Source organism: Mus musculus, chromosome 13 (assembly GCF_000001635.26).
Source record: "Mus musculus strain C57BL/6J chromosome 13, GRCm38.p6 C57BL/6J".
NCBI lineage: Eukaryota > Metazoa > Chordata > Mammalia > Rodentia > Muridae > Mus > Mus musculus.
Window position 1 is genome coordinate 63126334 of NC_000079.6, and position 21837 is coordinate 63148170.

The 21837-nt window shown below is 44.0% G+C and overlaps 1 protein-coding gene and 1 long non-coding RNA gene across 3 annotated transcripts in view; both read left to right on the plus strand.

Annotated features, from left to right (window-relative positions):
• Window positions 1–21837, plus strand: part of Aopep (aminopeptidase O) — a 361204-nt gene that overhangs the window by 161441 nt on the left and 177926 nt on the right. The window lies entirely within an intron of this gene.
• On the plus strand, window positions 5998–8180 carry Gm30409. Its single transcript, XR_003950671.1, has 2 exons — window positions 5998–7744; window positions 7977–8180. It is a non-coding gene; the product is annotated as a predicted gene, 30409 (long non-coding RNA).

Below are 21837 nucleotides of genomic sequence, written 5' to 3' on the forward strand. Positions count from 1 at the left end.
AGGTGAAGTGACTTGGAGCAGATGAAGTAGTTCAGCGAGGGCAGAGAGCAAGGAAGGCAGGCCTTTTAAACTTCGTGCATAAAGAGAAGCTGTGGCTGTGAGTGTTCAAGGGCATGTGGCCATACTGGGTCCCTTGTCAGCAAGGAGCCTTCCCTCCTTAGAAAACTAAGCAGGGTCGTTTGTTGGGAAAGAATTTGTCATGATGAAAGTTTTCCAAATAAAAGGGCATGGCTTGCACTGACTGTTAACAATGTGTCTGCTCACAGGCTTTCACCTCTTCATCAATGTTAATTGTTGCAGCCATAACTAATTGGATTAATGACAAAGGTTAAAAATGAAAAGAAGTAGGAAAACCTCTCACATTTGAGCACTGTCAACCAGTTACAATTTCATTCTCTGTAAGAGAATAAACAGAGTAGACTGTAAGTGTCTCCACCACAGTTCTCATATGATGTCACTTCCTTAGGGAAGAGGTGAGGTGAAATCTGGAGAACAGTAACCTGGGTAACCACTGGAGTGTGTGGGTATATACTGCCTGGTGCCTCTGGGTGGTTATAGAGCTGTAGCAAGCTGTAAGGAAAGGTTCAGGGAGGTGTAGCACACCCAGCACCTCAGTGTTAGTGCTTGGCACAACTGGATCACAAAGTGGAAGCCAGGAACTGACACTGGTCCAGTGTACTTGATTCTCATCTCACTAGTTGTATGTTCCTATGTGCCAACCTTCATCTCCGCTCTCTGGGGCATATGTGCCCAGGCACAAAAGCACACGGGTAGTTACATGCACACAGCTCTCACCCTGACTACGACATTTAACTTCTCCATCACCACAAGGCTCCTTATTGTTGCCCTTCTAGGTTCTATATGTTGCACAGATGTTAGGTATGGATGAAATTATGCATTCTGTAGCCTTTGGATTTTTTTCACTAAGTATCATTTCTTTGAGGTTAAGCAAGGCTGTTTTCTTTCAAATGAACTTGATTATGTAAAAAAAAATTGAAAATAAAACATCACTTACCCAAATGGATCAGGCTCAAAGTCTTTAAATCTAATTTTTTTTTCTAGTTCTAATTCTGCTGTGGATCTGTGTGTGTGTATGTGCGCACACGGGGGGGGGGGGGTGGTAGTAGATAAGTGCATAAAAATATTTTTGACACTAAAAGTGTAAAACTTTTGTTTTTAGGGTTTAAAGAGCCTGTATTTATTACAATAATAAATGGGGAGAGGGAATACATCAGCTATAGTTCCTGGGACAGCCAACATCTACAGGTGTATTCACTGCCCCAGATAGTAAAAAGAACTGTGGTCACTGGGAGAACATCTATAGGTTGAATTCTTTACACCCATGCCATGAAGAGAGGGAACACACCCGCTATGGTTCCTGGGACAGCTAGCATCTACAGGTACATTCACTGCCCCAGATAGTAAAGAGAGGAAACCCATCAGCTGTGGACCCTGGGAGAACATCTACAAGGTGCATTTGATACTTCCAGGTATGCTTCTAGTTTATTGAAATGAGTCATTGATGTGAGAAGTTTCCTAAAGCTACAATGTATGCTATGAATTTGCCTGTAATACTGCTTTGGCTGCATCCAGAAACATTGATATCTTAATCCAGCTTTATGTTCCAACTGCAATTATGATTATGGCATTTCTATAAGTTGCTAGCCCTTGTACTTTCATTCTTTCTTCTTGATACCTATGCTTTTAGGATAGCGGTACCTTCTTAGCAGAGAATCATCTTTGCTTTGTGTACTATTCTTGACCCTGGTCAGCTGTGTCTGGTATTAATGTAGCTATTCTTTTAAATTAGTGTTTGTATGATATGTGTTTCATACCTGTACTCTCAGCCCACCTGTGTTATAATGTGTGAAGTGACTTGTTATAGTATTTCTATAGTTCAGTTGTACCTTTTTTGATTGGTATATTTAGACCATTTTCATTCAGTGTAATCACTGTTTTATGTTTGGTTTTCTAACATTCTGTCTTCTTGATTTCTATTTTGATTATAAATTTTAATATAGTGTGCTTTTCAGTCTCTAGTAGTGTCTTGAGCTGATATTATTTATACATATCTTCTTACAACTCACTTCCAGTAACATTTTACCTCATCCAGTGTAGTACAGAATTCTTGCATTTAGATCCCCTTATCCCACTATTAAAAAATATTTCCTCAAGCATTTCCATTGGAAACATTAAGTATCATGTCAGGTTGCATTAGAAGTTTGGTGCAGTCATAAAATACATTTCTCAAAACCCGTGAAGTAGCTTCAGTTGATGGTCTGTCTACATCTACCATTCCATCATGTAGGAGGCAAGGGCAAGAGAACCAAGAGTTCAAGGCCAGCACAAGTGACATAGTGAGACTCCCCAAAGAACAGGAAATGAAGGAAGTCTTTTAACTGGTGTAGCTGACCCTCTGTCCCTCTCCTCTGATAACTCCAGCCTTCCAAAGGGGGGAGGGGGAAATGAAGGTTAGTTAGTTGACTTCTGTAGCTGATCCTCTGTCCCTTCCTCTGACACTCCAGCCTTCTGTCTTTTTTTTTTTTTTTTTTTTTTTTTCAAAAAGTTCTCTGGCCATGTTTTAGTAGTAAGTCTGCCCACAACAAATTCCTTCATTTACCTTCCACTGAGATTGCCTTTATTTAACCTTTACTCCTGCAATATCATCTCACTGCATCTAAAGAGGGGCTCATGTCTGATGGCACCTGAGGCCTGCTGTGTACGCACTTCCCTTTGTCCTGGATCTGTAGGGAAACTGCCTTTGGAGTTGAGGTGCTTTAGAGTAGTCCACTTTCCCCCTATATTTTCAGTATATTTTCTTTTAGGATTTGCAGGAATTTATTCATGATGTATCTTGGCATCCATTTATTTGGGCTCATCCTAGTTGGGGTTTGCCAGCTTTCTTGAAACAATAGGTATCTTTCTTCTTCCATGCTCTACTGGGTGGTAGCAGGTGTTAAGATAAAAATATTTTTTTAGTTGACGAAGTGCTAGTGGGTTACATTGGTTTCAAGGGAATGAGGTATAAAGAAATGTCTTCCTAATGAAGGAATATCCTGTCTCATCATCAAGACAGTGGTTACCTGTGTAGTAAATTGTGAAAACCCATTGAGGTGCATCTTCAGGGTCTGTTCACAGTATTAGACATTAGCTTTTAAAATCTTTCAGCAACTCTGCTGTCACTATGAGCTACACTTTTTTCTGCTTGTGACACTTTGAAGACTATTGAGGCATATACCAGCAAGATTTTGCTGAAAGGACCCTGATATAGCTGTCTCTTGTGAGGCTATGCTGGGGCCTGGCAAACACAGAAGTGGATGCTCACAGTCAGCTATTGGATGGATCACAGGGCCCCCAATGGAAGAGCTAGAGAAAGTACCCAAGGAGCTAAAGGGGTCGGCAACCCTATAGGTGGAACAACAATATGAACTAACCAGTAACCCCCAGAGCTCAAGTCTCTAGATGCATATGTATCAGAAGATGGCCTAGTCGGCCATCATTGGGAAGAGAGGCCCCTTGGTCTTGCAAACTTTATATGCCTCAGTATGGGGGGAACGCCAGGGCCAAGAAATGGGAGGTGGGTAGGGGAGTGGGCAGGGGGAGGGTCTGGGGCACTTTTGGGATAGCATTTGAAATGCAAATGAAGAAAATGCCTAATTTAAAAAAGAAATTAAAAAAAAAGAAATTGTAAAAATAAATAAATAAATATGAACACTGCTAGGGAAAAAAAAAAAGAGCATGCCCTTGAAGGAAGGTCATGCCCTTGAAAGAAGGTTATGGCACCATGCTTTCTTCTTCCTCCTCTTAATTCCAGGTCTGAGGTGAGTACAGCAGGTATATGAGAGATGCAAGCAGGAAGATGACACCACTCCTGCTTTTAAGAAATGTGTAACATGTCTAATTTTCTGCTTCAAAAGAAAAAAAAAACTGCTCGTGGATTGGGCATGGTGACTTGTGCCTACAGCCTTTATAGTTAAGAGTATGGTGTGGAGGGACTGCCACAGGTTTGAAGTCAGATTAGGTTGGATAGTGATGTGATGCCAGCCTATACTACATTAGCAAAACTCTAAAAGAAATGAGAGAGGGAGGGAAAAGGGAGGGGAGGGAGAGAATCTCAGAACATTTGTAGATATTAGTCATATCTGAAAATGTCAATTTGTTTCTCAGAAGTAGAAATATATATCTGGCTACAATAGAATAAAAGTCTATCATTAGGAAATAAAGAAAAAGGAAAAAGCTACCTACCCCCACCTCCCACGCCCCCCCCCCCAGCCAAAGAACTCTCTGTATTAACTTTGGGGTCAAAGAAAAATTAAACGGAATATATAAAATGTCTAGAAAATTCTGTAGATGAAAATCCTATGGTTCAAATCTGTGAGATATTACTGAAATTTTTCTTGATGAAAAATTCATGGTGAAGATCACCTCTTAAAATCCCAGAAAACAGTAAAATCAGCCTAAACAATTCAAAAGAAGGTCAAAGCTGACACAAATTCATTACAAAGCATGAGAAAGAAAGCTAAAATTGGTAAGTACTTTTGAGAGTTATTGGTTTGTTTGTTTGTTTGGTTGGTTGGTTGGTTGGTTGGTTGGTTGGTTGGTTGGTTGGTTTCGCCAAGGCCAATGAGACAGATCACACTGGCTAGTGTAGTTAGAAGGACAGGAAGAGCTATAGCAGAATATTGAAAAGTAGCAAACAACAGATGTGAAGGAAACTCTAGGAATTGTGGAGAGTACTTTATGAACTGTTCAGAAAATCGCTCTGATAGTCTGTCTGAAATGAATTGTTTTCTAAGAACACACAAATGACCAGTTTTTCATACCAGAGAGCCTTTGGTAGACAAATAAACACAGCCACAGGGCCTGGAAGGATTATCTAGAACATTCCCCCACAGTTTTATAAGCTAAAGCAGTTTTTCATATCTCTTGTCCATGACTGCATGCAATATGACCAATGCCCCAACCTCCCAATGCTGTCATCCCCTACCATGGCACAGGGCCACCTTGAACTGCAAGCCAAAACAAGCCCTGTCCCCGTAAGTGGCTTTTTTCAGGAGAATTTTAACACAGTAACAGAAAAAGAAAGTAAACTACTGCAGTACCATGTTTATTTTTGAGATATTATCTCAGGTGTCTAAGGTGGCCTTGAGCTTTCTATACAGCCAGATAGCACAATGGAAAGAAGGTGGAGGTAATAACAAATATTACTGCAACAACCAGTTAACAGTTTGGAATTGTTCTATATCAATATTATGATTCTTTCACCAGGATAAATTCCAGATGAACTATTGAGTGTTTTTTAAAAGTCAAATTGGAAACAAATTAGAAAACAAATATATAAACTTGATATGAGATTTATTTTTACAGTCAGGTAAAATTCTTGTGATATAAAGAGATAAAAACGATGAACATGTTTACATGAAAAACATTTTAGCTTCAGGCTTGGTATGGTGGCACGTGCCTGCCATCTCAGCACTTGTTCTAAGACAGGTGACTCCTGGGTTTAAGGCCAGCCTGAGCCACAGTGAGATCCTGACTTAAAGAACCGAGTATGGTATGGTGGGATAAGCGTGTAACTCTAACACATGGAAGATAAAGCAAGAAGATAAGAATATAAGATCAAGCCGGGCAGTGGTGGCGCACGCCTTTAATCCCAGCACTCAGGAGGCGGAGGCAGGCAGATTTCTGAGTTCGAGGCCAGCCTCCTGGTCTACAAAGTGAGTTCCAGGACAGCCAGGGCTATACAGCAGAGAAACCCCGTCTCGAAAAAAGAATATAAGATCATCCTCAGCTACATAGTACAAGATCAGGCTGGGCTGTCTTAAAGAAAAGGAGAGAGAGGAGGGAGGGAGGAAGGGATGGGAGGGGAAGGTAGAGAGAGAGTGAGATGGGGTAGGGGTGGGGGGAGATGAGAGAGAGAGAGAGAGAGAGAGAGAGAGAGAGAGAGAGAGAGAGAGAGAGAGAGAGAGAGAGAGAGAGAGAGAGCGCACTTATGCAGACCTTTAGTCTTAGCACGTGGGAGGCAGAGGATCTTTCTGAGTTCCAGGGCAGTCTGGTCTACATAGGAAGTTTCAGGCCAACTAACAACCAACAGTTCATGGTAAGACCCTGTCTCAAAATAATAATAATAATAATAATAATAATAATAATGATAAACTCAACTTTAAAATAGTTCTATATTTGTATAGAGAATATGTTCAGATGATAGAGAGAGCTTGCCTTGACCCCAGCACCACATAAATTAGGCATGAGGGCACATGCCTATAATCCCACACTCAGGGGTCAGAAGTTCAAGGTGCTATTTGGCTTCATAGGAAGCTCTAGGCCAGCTTCGACTACATGAGACCCTATCTCAGAAAGACAGTGAGGGAGGGAGAGAGAAAAAGAGAAAAAGTTAGTTCTGTAATGTCTACTTTCTTTTCCTGTTACTATGTTAAAATAATCTTGACAAAAAAAAAAAAAAAACAGCTTAACAGGGAAAGGGGTTTTTGAACAGCTCACAGGTGAAGGTGGCCATTTGCCATAGCTGGGAGCTCTCAGCATCAGGAAGTTGAGGAAGCTGGTCACATTGCGTGCACAGTTAGGGAGAAGAGAGTGATGAGCACCTATGCTCAGTTCCTGCTCTCCTGCTTATATTCTACAGTTGAGGATCCTCGCCTAGACAATAGTGGTACCCAAAGTGGGCAAGTCTTCCCATTTGAGTCAGTCTCATCAAGACAATTCCCCTATAGGCATGTCCAGAACCCCCAAACCTACACTCCCACCCCGGGTGATTCTTAATCTCAAGTTAATTGTTGATGTTGACCATAACAATGATCAAGGCCAATGGGAAAAATTTTAACATATTTATAAAACATGGCAAAAATATGGCTTTATTTTATCAAGTGTTCTAAACAATTCTTTCTTAAAACTCAACCCACCAAATAAAAACACAATATAACTCAGAGTAAAGCAGTCACTTAACCAAAGCTGGTGTTCCAACTTATTTTCTGCAGGAGTAGAAGTTGATTTAACTTCTTGAAGGGCAGTTAGGCAATATTCATAAAGTTTTAATGTGTGTTCTTGACTCAATATGTCCACATTAGGAATTTCACCCAAGTGAAAGTGGGGAAAATGTTTACCTCAGCATTGCTGGAAAAACCAATCCCCCAGATTTTCAGGAGGTGTCTGTGAATAGGACCAAAACAGGCCCAGCCTGAGGCATTGGGTGGAATTCTCTACAGCCTTTAAAAGGGCTGAAGTAGAGCAAGTGTGGCGGAAGTTCTCAGACAGCGTCCGCCAAGGAAACAAGAGTCCATGTCCACTGTGGGGTGGTCCACATGGACCTGGAAGCCAGTGTCTGTAATGATTCACAAGACGCTTGCCACAGCAGTTACCATGGAGAGTGGCCTCGCTCAGGGAAGCACAGACTCCTTTCCATTGCTGACTTTCACATGGAGTCCTGTTGCCACAGGAGTGGTCACTAAATGATGAGATTCAATGAGACATAAGAGCCAAATGCAGATGACATTCTAAAGTAAGCTTCAGAGTTCTAAACCTCACACTGCTTGAATTCCAACCTAACCATTTCCTCGTTAAAGCAACATGTTAAGTTGAATTTAGTCCAGAGCAGAGATGTGGTGCTCTGTTTAATGTATGCTGCCTTTCTTAGCAAGTGTGTAGATTTGTGTGAACTCTCTGGAATAGCCAGTGTGGTATACCATCCTTTGGCTGTGAGGGCTCAGAAGGGCTAGTTGATCCCAAGGTAGGTGTTCACTTGAGTGGCTCTGACCTTCAGATGGAGGCACCTCTTGGCCACCAGCAGTGGGTCCTTTATTCTCTCTGTAAAGTAAGTCTGTTGCCTCAGAGAAGGTGATAGAAAACCTTTGTGGCAGCTAAATTATGTGACTCCTGTGAACTTCCAGTAACACTGAATTAATAGTGACACCCTCTTTCTAGCACACGGGAGAATGAAATTTGGCTTCTTCACATTTCAGGTTCAGAGGTCAAAGCAGCCTAACGGGAGCCCATGGTACCTGACTGGGAGAGATGCTGAGCAACTGTTCTCTTCATCTCTGAGTTAGTGTCCCTCTCTCAGGACAGCAGCAGCAGCAGTTTCTCCATCACTGATTGGCCCCTCTGCCTCTCCTTATGTGACTGAAATGTTTGATGGTAGTCCAATAGATTTTAGCAAAACTATGGTCCTTTGTTGTTGTGGGGTTTTTTGTTGTTGTTGTTGTTGGGTTTTTTGTTTGTTTGTTTTGTTTTTTGGTTTTTCAAGACAGGGTTTCTCTGTATAGCCCTGGCTGTCCTGGAACTCACTTTGTAGACCAGGCTGGCCTCAAACTCAGAAATCCGCCTGACTCTGCCTCCTGAGTGCTGGGATCAAAGGCGTGCGCCATCACTGCCCGGCCAAAACTATGGTCTTAGGATGAGCAACTAATACCAGTAAGTCTCTGAACCTTTTGGGGACACTTTTGTCCTCAAGTGACTTCATTTCAGCCTTGATTGGCAAGGGTAGACAATCCAAATGTCATCTATATTGGGCTGAGACACTATTTTGAATTCTGTATATGTCTCAGATTCTAAGAACTGACTTTAAGCAGAATCATGTGGCTTTGCACTAAAGACACAGCTGAGTCATAGGAAAGCAGGACATGAGGACATGTCCTCACAGTAACTGGACACGGGCCACCCTGCCTGCTTATCAGACCTTGGCAACCGTGAACCCTGTGACAGTTGCCATTCGGGTTCCTATTTCTAACTCATGCAAAAGTGAGTAAATACTATGAAATGCCACATTAGCATATGGTTAGGTGGGAAACCTGAGAACAATTAAGTAGAATGTGGTCCTGCATAATCAGTTACTCATGTGGAGTGGCTAGGGTTGGGACATCTTCCAGCTTCTAGTGGAAAAAGACCAAACAAGCAAAGTCAAGCACCTCGGTGTTTCAAGTTAACAGAGGACAGGTGTGCCCTCTGTGCCCTGCTCCCATGCACTGTGTGCTGCAGGCTGCTGTAGTGCAGAACTGGCACTGGAGCTCTGAGTCCCGCAGGCCCCTCCTCTGGCCCAGGGCTTCTGGATGTCAGTGTGTCTGAGAGAGGTGCACTGTTGATTCTTAAGACCCCTGCTGCTTCTCAGTACCTCACGAACCAATCATTAGCCACCAGAAAAACAGGCCAAGAAGTCAGCAGTGAAAGCCTCACTTCTGTACTTTTTCAAAGTGCTTAAACTTCTAACTTGATCTTACATATATTTATCAATTTGTTGTGGGAGGCATATGTGTATGTTGAGATCAGAGGACAACTTTGGGGTTGTTCATTTCTCTCCTACCATGTGGATCCTAGGGATCAAACTCAAGCAATAAGTACCTTTATCAGCTGAGCCATCTTGCCAGCTCTGCTCTTAGCTGTAAAGCATGCTAAATTTTAATGTTTCCATAAGTCATCTAAAGATCCTGCTGAAATGCAGATTCTGGTCCAACATTTGGGGGCTAGGGCTGGGGTTCTTCTATGATTGTAAGCACCTGTGAGTTCAGAACCTCCCCTCGACATGTGTTCAAGCTCTCCAAAGACCCAACTCATTTCTCCATAAGTGTGTGATCGCCATTTCTTGCACACATTCTTGCATTCTTGGCGTGGGGTACAGACGCTGAGGAAGCCTCAGTGTGAGCAGTGTCCAGAAGGTAGGAAGGACACTCCCAAGGCTGCCTGCATCTTCCTTTCTCCGGTTATAGGATGGTGACAGGGTAAAGTATAGCGACTGGTTATCCTCTTCTAACACGCGTTCATCGAGGACTAGACACAGGAAAGTACTGTGTCCAAAAGACAGATGGGAAACAAAATTTTCACACACATGCAGCTGTTGCCTACAGTCAGTCATGGGGGCAGAACAGCGTCTGACAAATGTGCAGCTCCCCACACACTCCAGCCACCTGTTTACAGCACTTAGTTCAGATAGATCCATTGCAATCCAAGTAGGTAAACGTTTAAAATATCTGGACCCATTTCCCTTTTCTTTGTCCAAAATAGTTCTCTCTTCTGTACCTTTAGTTTTATGTCCATAAACCCAGATGAATGCCTTTCTCTAAAAGAAAAGAAGGTGAAATAGGCTGATCTGACTGGAGGAAGTCTCACAAGACACACATGAATCCACTGGTATGGAAGAGTCTTGTGTCTGGAGATGCTTCCTGCTTCCCTGAGGAGTGCTCCTAATTTTCATTTCAGGGAAGGAAAACAGAGACCCCAAGGGTTAAGCCCAGGCCTGAGATGATGCATTAGAACGAACCTACAGCAGACCCACTAGTTCTTCAGCAATTATGATATGTGTCCTCTAGGGTCCTGGGCATCATTTGAAGCAGTTTTCTTTTTTAATTAAAAATAGTACAACTATTATTGCCAGGGGAACAAGTATATACAGAGACCAGAGGAAAACTTTGTGGAGTTGGTCCTCTCCTTCCACCTTTGTATGACTCCAGAGATCAAACTTGGATGGCCAGACTTGCTGGCCTTTACCCAATGAGGCATCTCACTGGGCCTTGTAATCATTTTTAAAAAGCAAAACAAACCAACACAACACAGGCAGATTGTGTAAACTCTGAGCCTCATTGTGCCTGCTCTGCTCTTTCCTTCAGTCTTTGTTAGAAATACACCTAGGTGGCGCTGCTCACCTTATTTGGGAACTGGAAGCATGAGGATCAGGAGTTCAAGGCCAGCCTGAGCCATATGAAACTTTTCTTCAAAGAAACAAAAGTAAATAAGAAGGTGCCTCTGTCTGTGTATGTCATACCTCTAAGAATTATATTCTGGCCTGTCAGGGTAGCATACACCTTCTAGCACTCAAGAGGTAGAGGTAGGAGGATCCAAACTTAAACGTCAGCCTCAGCTACATCGTGAGTTTGAGGCCAGCCTGGCCTTCATGAAATGCTGTCCCCTGACACCAAATTGTTTCGTAGTTAGGGGTTATCTCAGTGGTGAAAATTTTCTTAGCATGCCCTAAACATACAAACCAGTAAGCTCCAGGGGCGCCTCTAGGGATCTCAATTGTCTGCTTCTGACACATTTTCTTACCCATCTGACTCCATCTGAGTTCTATTACGACGAGGCGTTGGAATTTTTGTAGAACTTTTAGGACGTTGGACAGAGTTGGAAGTTAGAATCAGCATGTGTGTCAACTGTCAGGCTAGTGTAGCTGCGGGGAGGTACTGTCCCCAACTTTGTGAGCATAGTACATCTCTGTTTAATATTGCATGATCTGTGGGTTGCTGTAAACTCAGCATGAATTGGAGTGCTGATAGAAAATGAAGGGAAGCACTTTTGCTTTTGTTTTGAATTTAGCAAATTAGTATGTTGACATTTGTCCCTGATGGGTTTCATTGTTTGCCGAAAGGAGTGGGGGGGAGTTGACAGCATGAATGGTGAGTCCTGCAGACTTCTGAGAATTGATAAAAAGCATCTTTGTCCACTGCACAAAAGCACAACAGATATCTTGACAGACATGTTACAAGGGGCAGCTTGTGTCACTGCAGAATAAAACAAATCATGAAAATCTTCTCTGCTGGGCACACTTTTGTACCATTTTGATTTCTCCTTTAATTTCTGGTTATAGTCATCTTTTTGCAAATGGAGGGCAGTGAGTGGTGTTTTAGCAAGTTTAAACCTTGAGTGTCTTTATGTTGTATGTGTATATATAAGTCAAGTGATTTCAAAACACTATAAACTCAGTTGTGGGGGAGAAATTGCCTTAATGACATCCCATATCACCAGATCTCAAGAGGGTCATGGGGGTGGCCTGCATGTGGGACAAGGAACTAGGAGTTGCATACAGAAGAGAAAAAAATATTTTTAAAAGTTTGGATTTACTCAAAACAGAGCGAAAATTCCCATTGTCCATCATCCCTGTAGTTAGATTTGGGGAACAGACTCCTATTCGCATGTCCTTTCCCTCTACATGTCATCGAGCCCTTCTCAGGAAGCTGCTCACATCATATCTTTGTTCAAACTGTATTAAAACATGCATAAAACATACTCAGGAAAACATAAGTACACAGACACACACATACAGGATTTCCAGTAAGAGCCATGATGAAAAGCTATAAATAATGGAATCTATTAGCTATCAGATAATAACACCCATCACTAACAACTGCCAACACTTACACTAATGCAGTCAGACACTGAGAGGAACCATCCATCACCCTTGTCATTTTGTCTGGGAGGAGGAAGCAGGTTCTGAGGGCAGGAGGGAGCAGGAGAGAATGCTGAAGGAGGTGGAGATAAAGCCAATGGCAGTCTGGACTTCACACTGAGAATCTAGGAACTGAGATAGAAAGGTTGGTCACTTAATAGACAAGGAACTTCCCTGTTGAGTGTTTCTCCTCCTAGACTGTGATCTTCAGATCAGAAGGCATGTCCCTTCTTCTCTTTGTCATGTTGCCAGTGTCCCTAACACAGGCCTGGCCTGACACTTAGAAGGCAACCAGTAAATGTTTCTAGAAAGAATGAGTGGTTCATTATCATTGTTCACCTTCTGCCCTAACTGTCCAACTCTTCTGGTACCAGAATGTAATCACCTTGTGCACAAAGGCAGAAAAGGCCTCTACCAGCTGCTAACTTGCTAGTCCAAGGTCAGTCTTTTCCACTTTCAACATCTGTTTTCTCACTTGAAGAGGACATAGACTACAGCTCTCACAAAGCTATTGAAGTTTGATGACACAGAGAGAAGGTGGATGTGAAGGGCCTTAGAAATTGAAAGGAAATCACTATTGACTTTATTAAGTGAAGGGGGTTACCTTTTTTTTGCCATTGGAAAGTCAATTTGCTAAGGAAAATAGAGGCAGCTTTGTAAATGGTATCACAGGATCTCCCCAGAGTAAGGTATGTAACCAGGTGTGGTGTCTTGTTTTGTTTTGGTGTTGTTGGTGTGTGTGTGTGTGTGTGTGTGTGTGTGTGTGTGTGTGTGTGTGTGTGTGGTGTGTGTGTGTGTGTGTGTGTGTGTGTGTATTTTCCAGACAGCCGTGCTCTGTGGTGTCTGTCTCTTGGGTGTCCCTCTAGGTACTTTGAAAGAGGAGAAAACCACAGAACTGACAGTTGTGTGTATTTGGCCCTGGCACAGGTAGAGACACATTGTTTAGCTTCACACCCCAGCAAGAACAAGCTATTCAGATGTTCAGGTTGTTTTCAGTAGAAGAGACAAGGCATGCTCAATTTTATGAAGCTTATACATGTACACAGACATGTACATGTGCACACAGACATGTACAGAAACACACACACACACACGAGTGCGCATTAGTGCTCCCACACCAGCTTGCCTGAGCTACCTCACAAGTGAAGTAGCCATTCTGTAGATGCCACCCCTCCTCCTGCATTCTGGGAGCTGGACTCTGTCTCCTCTGAGTCACCAACCAAGAGACAGTTAACTTTCTAGAGATAAAGTGAGTCCTGGGAAAGCGGGCGAAGAATTCGTCTCCGTCTTCTCTGAGCCTCAGATTTGGACCCTCAAGTTTCCTTTTAGCTCTGAGATTCTTTGAACTTTGAGTTTCTTCCATTTTAATTTGTGGAAATAATTTTCTGCACTTTTCCTGCGAGCGGAAGTGTAAGACACCAGGCTGTCTCTGATGACTGCCAAAGTAGAGATTTCTTAGTGGAAAGTCTGCTTCCTTCTTATGTTGCTTGACACAGCAGAAGTTTCAGGAGAACAGAGGAGCCCAGTGTTCCCTTCTAGAGTTTTTGACGTCATTTGCCTGTGGGTGGGTTACAGTCCACCACGGTCTCTCCAGCCATACTGAATTTTATTATATGTACTTAAAAGACATACCTCAGTGTGGCTGGCCACTGAAAGAAGCTGTTTAGCTTGGGTCTCCAGAGCAAAGCTGTGGCACAGAGCAATTTGGTCTAGTTTCTGGCTACTCCAGAATTTCATCCTGCTGGGTGCAGTTACCATGTTCCTCTCTAGGCCTCAGGCCATTAAGTGTGGAGTGCTCCCTTTATACTCCCTCACAGGGGAACTGAAGGATCAATGCTGAACACTGATTTGGAAGGAATTATCAATCTAAGAGAAAGAGGTGGGGAAAAGAAAAGGCACCATGCTCCTGGGCTCCGCAGTGGACACTGGGCTTTGATTCTTTCATTTAGCTCAGCTATAAAATCATCATATACAAAACAGTCCAGTGAATTTGAGGCCATGGAGAGTTCAGAGCTCTCTGGGAAGACAGAGGCTGACAGACGCAGGCAGGGGAAGCCAGACCTGTTGGAAGTCCCCAGCAAGCTAAGCTTGTTAGCCACACAGCATTTAAAAGTGTAGTTGCAATATGTATGTATGTTTGAGGCATTGAAAATACATTTATTTACACAAATATTTTACTCTTTGAGTGCTTTAAAATATCAGCGTTCAGCTGAGTGATTGCAAAGTTAGCCGCTACTAAATGGAGATGCGAATCTTGCTCTAACATTTTCCTTTCCCCGAGTAAAATATTTTTGCCGTCTTTCCTCATATGTTTTTAGGGATTAGTTTTCAATGCAGAGTAGGCGGTAAATTTGGAGAAATGATTTAAGCTGCCAAAATAAGCAACTTACTCCATGACATTATGGTCTAAAAACACACAGTCAGTCTGGTCTTGCCTGCTAACACGAATAACACTCACTCGGTGAGGCACGTGAGTGGAAATCATGCCCCACAGAGCTGTGACTCAGGTCTGTACTCAGGAAAACTGAGGTAATGGCTATTAATATTTTATTTCATACATTACAGTGTTTGCAAAAGTAAACATGCTGTAGTTAAGGTTACCAGTGCTGCTGCTCCAACGTTACCCAGTGTTTCTTCATACCAGGCTTTTTTTCCACAGATGTTTTAGCCTAAAGGTGACTTTTTCAGAGCCTTAGAGTAAATGAATGAAACACAAGAATAAGACAATCGGGTGACCTGTTATTGTTGTAGAACCACGAGAACATCATGGAAAATGGTGGCAGGTGTCATTCTCTTTCTATTTGTTGTTTTCCTTTCACATTAAACCAGTTATCAGAAATGAAAAATAAATAAAATGTGGTTGAAAAATCTTAGAGCAACCTTACCAGCAGAAAAAAATGTGCAGGTCTTACCAAGTCTTAGTAGACCTGCTTTGGTGACAGGAAGTGGCATCTTCTTGAGTATCTGTGGTATGGCTAAAGTGGTGTCAGACCCATCTTCTGCCTCACATCTCCATAAGCTTCTAGCTATGAAGGAGTCACCAGTTTCAGGAAAAGGTTGTTGGTTGGCTCTGATGTGACTAGGTCCTGTCACAGTGTCCTGCATGCTCAATGAACCTAATGGGTTGGTTTTCTGATGGATACTGTGTCACAGCACTAGGAGTCTTTCAGAACTGAGTGTTATTTTCAGTACAGTTATTCCTCTTGCTGTTAAATGTATGTCTGTCTCAGTGACTCTTACTTGTAGTTCCCTTAGAAATAAGTGACTCAGATGAGAGAGATGAGCACCATGCTTTGTAGACGCTGCTTGGGCCCTGGCTGCTGGTCCCCAACTCCTTAAACTAGTGACTTAGAATGAGCTTCCCCATGTCCCTTCTCATCATCTCTGTTTGGAAGCAGAGCATCCTGGCTAAGTGTGGTTAGTTTCAGAGATAGATGCTGAGCAGATAACTGAGCTGCTGTCATTTCAACTTCAAGGCATTATGGCAGGAAAACCATTGCTAAGAAGAAGGGTGAGTGTTGCGCGCGCTCAACTGGCCAGGAAGAACGACGCTACAACAGGATCCTTCTGCACACATTTATTCAGTCCTGTTTCTTCTTGTTTATATCTCCCTTGTTTATATCTCCCTTGTTTTTATATCTCCCTTGTTTTTATATCTCCCTTGTTTTTATATCTCCCTTGTTTTTATATCTCCCTTGTTTTTATATCTCCCTTGTTTTTATATCTCCCCCGAACCCTGGGCCTCTCACTCCTTTTATACTCTCTCTCATCCACGCACTGCAGGCCACGCCACCTCACCAGTCACGAGGCTTCAGCTAATCAGGGCAGCAGGGGCAAATCTCCACCAAATTGGATTCACCTGTATCCTGGTACACCTGCGCAGCACTCAAGATGTTTGTGTCTTATATGAGGAAGTCAGGTGCAAGTCATATGACTTAGCTGCAGTCCCTGGCGCCTTTGGGACTGCCGCCACACCCGCTCCCCACAATTCCCCCTTTTTTCTTTTTTGGCAGAGAGAATGTCTGTAGATAGCCCCCCGCAACCATGCCCCTTACCCGTCCTTGGGTGACAAACAGCATTGGTTTGATCCCTGTCTTAGGTTGGTGACATGCCCAGGGAGTCTTATCACTGACTACCTCTCTATCATGCCAAGCCACACCTGGGGAGATTGTGTTTTGCTTGTGGCAGGTGCATCAAAAGGCCAGGATGTTAATTAACCTATGGCCAGATCTTAATTGCTGCAAGCAAGCCTCATGGGTGAAGGTAGAGGTCTGATCCCCAGTGTGCAAGCATAGGGGCCCTACACAAAACCATCCCTTAGGCTCATCACCCAGAGAGGTCTTGGCCAGATCCTGTGTCGTTTTTCCTGGGGGAAGGGAACTAGGACACTGAACCTTCATGCAATCAGACGTGCCTTCCACAGGATGCCAACAGCAAGCTATCCTCTGTGCAGTGCTTAGCCTCGCACCCCACGGCATAACGCAGCATAATTTCTTTTAGAGCGGCAAACCGAATCTGAGGAGATTGTCCCGCCTCCACTGCAGCAAAAGCCTATGCTACCATGGCGAAAGTGCGGGCCGCACACTCTGCACCTAACACATGTGCCAAACACAAAACACACACACACTATAACAAGCATACATCCCAGGGCTCTCACCCCCGCTCATCTTCCCTAAAGCAAGGGATAGATAGCCAGAGGGGCTATCTCTTTAAGGGGAATTCAGGGATCAAAAAGCGTGGAAAAATTTGAATGTCATGTCGAGCTGGTATCGGCTTCTGGAATACCGAAAGGATCTCTCATCTCGGCTCCATCCTTTGTGCTTGTGGGATCATCCACCACATCCACAGGGGCAACTGGATCAGGAGCCTCATTCTTGCAGCGTCTCACCAATCTCTCCGGCACCCAAAGAGGTTCCGTCTGGTCCTGTGGGAACACACAAACAGACCCTCTCGCCCACGTCAACACCTGATCTACTCGATCCCCAGGGGGGATGGACACAATACCTCGTGGTGATGAGACCATAACCTCAATCACCTGTGTGTCCATCTGGGGAGTCAATATGAGAGTCAAGTTTTCACTAGCTTCCCCCCTGTTGGGCAATGATTTCTGTGCCCTTATGGCAATCTGATTCACCTGCTTAAACACCTGCACTGGATATCCTGTCTGTTGTTGTGCAAATCGACCTTGATCAAGCAGCATATCTCTATCCCATGCAAATTCAGCTTGATCAGTGAAAATAGGACATCCCAGCAAGGAGAATCTATCCTCTTTCCAGACCTCCGGACAGAAGGTCTGCCCATAGATGGCTGCCGAGGAGGCATAGGGAGGGGGAGCAGAAGCTAATTCACCTCCTCCTCCGCCTCGACTCTTTTATTTTGTCCTTTCTGTCCACCTGATAACACTGTGTCTTTCTTTTTCCTTTTTCTTTTTAAGCCCTTCTCCTCTTCCGACATATTTTCTTGTTGCTCTATAAGGATTTTCTGACCTGTCTTGACTGCCTCTACACACAGTTTCAAACAGTAACAGAGTCCATATATCAGAACAAACAAGACCAAAACTATCAGACCTACCCACAAAGGGTCAATGGGAGAAAAAAGCATAACTACACAGCGAGGATCTCTTGATCACTACACTGAGGTTATCATACTTCCTTAATCTATCCTGAAACCAGGAACCTTAACTTGTCCCAAAGCCGGGAACCTTTAGTTACCTTGTACCTGCTTCCTGGCAACGTTATATTCGCCTCTATTTTATCGGAGGTCCTTCCCAAACTCCTGGGTTACTTTGTGCCTACTTCCTGGCAACTTTATGCTCACCTCTATTTTATCCGAGGTCCTTCCCAAACTCCTGGGGTCGCAAGTTTCACTCACCATGAACTTACCCTGCCGGCAACCACTGACTGCTGAAAGTTCTGAACTCGGTGGGGGAGTCGGTTCCCCGTACGGGCCACCAATTGTCACGCCCGCTCTCGACCAGCAAGAACGACGCGACCACCAGTCCTTCTAACAGCAGTTTATTCCGTCCTCATCTTTCTTCTTTCTCTTCATCAGTACCGTTCCCCAGCTGAAGAGTTCTGAATCCACGCCGGATCCTTCTCAACAGTCTGTTTCACGGGAACCTTTATTAACCCCTTCTTCCCCGTGATGCAGTTCTGAATCCTCCCTGTAGCAGGGGGTCTTCGCTCATGCCTGAAGATGTTTCTTTTCCCGGGTTTTCTCGTCCCAGGTCTTCTCGTCCCAGGTCTTCTCGTCCCGTCCCGGGTCTCAGCACCAACTGTTACCCGCGTTCGCCCAACAGGATCCTTCTGCACACATTTATTCAGTCCTGTTTCTTCTTGTTTATATCTCCCTTGTTTATATCTCCCTTGTTTTTATATCTCCCTTGTTTTTATATCTCCCTTGTTTTTATATCTCCCTTGTTTTTATATCTCCCTTGTTTTTATATCTCCCCCGAACCCTGGGCCTCTCACTCCTTTTATACTCTCTCTCATCCACGCACTGCAGGCCACGCCACCTCACCAGTCACGAGGCTTCAGCTAATCAGGGCAGCAGGGGCAAATCTCCACCAAATTGGATTCACCTGTATCCTGGTACACCTGCGCAGCACTCAAGATGTTTGTGTCTTATATGAGGAAGTCAGGTGCAAGTCATATGACTTAGCTGCAGTCCCTGGCGCCTTTGGGACTGCCGCCACACCCGCTCCCCACAGGTGAGATTGGCTGCCTTGGAGCTATTTGCACCCAAGCTGTCACTACCTCACCCAGATTTCCCAGAGCAGCCACTGGCTCTGTGTCGCAGCTGAATGATGGTCACCTCAGTTGTAATGTAGTTTTGCAGCTGGCCAGGATGGAAGGGCTATGTTATTGCTGCATATTTTTACTGTCTGAAAGGAAATGAAACAAGCAGGGCAGTGTGAGAGCATGAGTGCTGCTCACAGGCATGGTGGGGGGGGTGGGGCAGGGGGCATGAGTACTGCTCACATGCAGAGCAAGTGTGGTTCTGCGGCAAAGCCAAGTCAACCCATGAGCCCATGATTTAAGAGTGGGCCGGTGGATGTCTCTCTGTGTGTGTGTGTGTGTGTGTGTGTGTGTGTGTGTGTGTGCTGCTCATGTGTGCATATGCTCTCCAGTATCTGGAGCTGGTCTAGAGTTGAGTGCATGGAACTAGAAGGCCTGGGCTGCAGGGTAAGCTGCCCTCTCTCCAATCGAATTTCTGTTCACATTTCAGCGGACTGTCTCTTTCTGAAACTTTCTTATTTTAAGAACTAACTTCATTACTCACTTTAAAAAATGGGTGGCTATTTATGAGCAGAAGGCTGCCCTAAGCTGTTGTTACCAATCTTGACAATTTACCTGCCATTTAGAGTCAAAATGCCAAAGACTTGTGTTTCCCATACTGCCTCTCAACTAGGTAACCAAAAGAAGTGGGCTTGGTTAGCAGAAGCCTGCTGTGGGTCTCCTAGGGCATGTTCGCTCTCTTGTTGAAAAAGCCAGTGGTGTTGGTACAGTACCTGTTCACGTCTTTCATGCTGAACATGAACATGATGGCTGGAGCTGTGGTTCCCAGGTGGTAACCATGAGGTGCCAAGTATAAAGATGAAAGTGGGAAACCATGAAGGCCTAGAGTTCTGTCTCTGCTGGTGAGTCACTGAACCACAGGCCTCAGGTCCATGGGGTCAGCCTGTGCTGTATGGTGTGTCTTCTGTTGCTGCAGCTGAATACAAATGGGTCTGAGTATAACTGCTACCTGGGACTGGGGACAGGGGAGGAGGAAGAGATTCAGTGATTATTATTCACATGTTAACATGCCCAAAGGAGGAGAATCAAGGGAGCCATTCAGAGACAAGAGCTACAGCTAGTGCCTCACAGAACACACACCCTTCTTTGGGGGAGAATGAAAAATAAATATGGGGCTTGTAAGAGAAAAACTCAGTTAGAAGCATGAAGTCCTGAGGAGAAAATGTGTGTTTATTTTGTTTCTGGGAAGGTTTATTGCCTTTTAAAGGGCATGCCGTTAAGGTGAATGCTTTGAGGATGACCATCACTTTCTAGGACCACCCTGGAGAGCATTGGGCATCTTGTCCCTCAGTCTCCTGGAGCTGTGTTTGGTCTGTCTGTGGAGATGCCATCTGAAGTCAGGAGGCTTAGCTTCTGTTCTTAAAGCTCCCTTACTTATGAATCCCCAATGACCGGGCCATCCCCTGTCCCACACAGCCTCCTTGATGCAGACGATCCCTTCCAAATCAAGAACTATTCACTTTGCACGCTGAGATTTCTGAGCAGATAAGAACAACTCCAGCAGGCTAATCCTTTTAACAAAGGTGGTGATGTACACTGTGGCAGATGAATAGTTCTTTACAAGCAACAAAGAACAATCAGTGAATTCATTCATTTAATTCATGATTTTTTCTGTTTATACTTTAAACAAACATGTCAGTTGTTTGCTTAGCTAACAAGCTCTGCCTTCATTATAAGCCATTAGTGGCTAGTAATCATTGAAGCTGTGTTTGGATTTTAGAAACACAATAAGCCTAATTAATTCCACCCTCCGTAATTTGGAACTTGTAGTGACTGACACTGTCTAGGTTGAAATGTATGTCTCTGCCCTCTCTGTGAATCATTTGCAAGTCTTTTCATGGCTCATAAACTAAGGTGCTAGAACTTATGAAAACTAAGATGCCCAAATGCCCACAAAGGATGAGGTGACAAACTTAAACTAGTGCCAGAGGAGGGCCCTCAAAGAGACCTGAATCTCCACTTTCAATGAGGAGAGGAATGTATCTCTCTTTTCTCTATTTCCTCTTTAACTTTATATTTAATTGCTATATTAAAAGTATGTGTGTCCATGAAACTCAGGAAGAAGGAAGACCAAAATGTGGATATTTTGTTCCTTCTTAGAATGGGGAACAAAATACCTATGGAAGGAGTTACGGAGACAAAGTTTGGAGCTAAGATGAAAGGATGGACCATCCAGAGACTGCCCCACCCGGGGATCCATCCCATAAACATCCAGCAAACCCAGACACTATTGCATATGCCAGCAAGATTTTGCTGACAGGACCCTGATATAGCTGTCTCTTATGAGGCTATGCCAGTGCCTGGCAAATACAGAAGTAGATGCTCACAATCATCTATTGGATGGAACACAGGGCCCCTAAAGAAGGAGCTAGAGAAAGTACCCAAGGAGCTAAAGAGGTCGGCAACCCTATAGGAGGAACAACAATATGAACTAACTAGTACCCCCCCCCCCCCCGCCCCAGAAGTGTGTCTCTAGTTGCATATGTAGCAGAGGATGGCCTAGTTGACCATCAATGGGAGGAGAGGCCCTTGGTCTTTTGAAGATCATATGCAGGGAAATGCCAGGGCCAGGAAGTGGGAGTGGGTGGGTTGGGGAGCAGGGTGTGTATGTGTGTAGGGGGAGGGTATAGGGGACTTTCAGGATAGCATTTGAAATGTAAATGAAGAAAATATCCAATAAAAAAAGTCTGTGTATCAAGCATGGGATATGAGGTATCTATACATATGCACTGTGCAATGTTTAAATCAGGTGGGACGTTCTGATAAAAGCACCATCTTCCAGCAATGACCATCATCACCACCACCACCACAACCATCATCATCATCTCCATCATTACCACCACCAGCAACAACACTGCTACCAACTCCCAACTG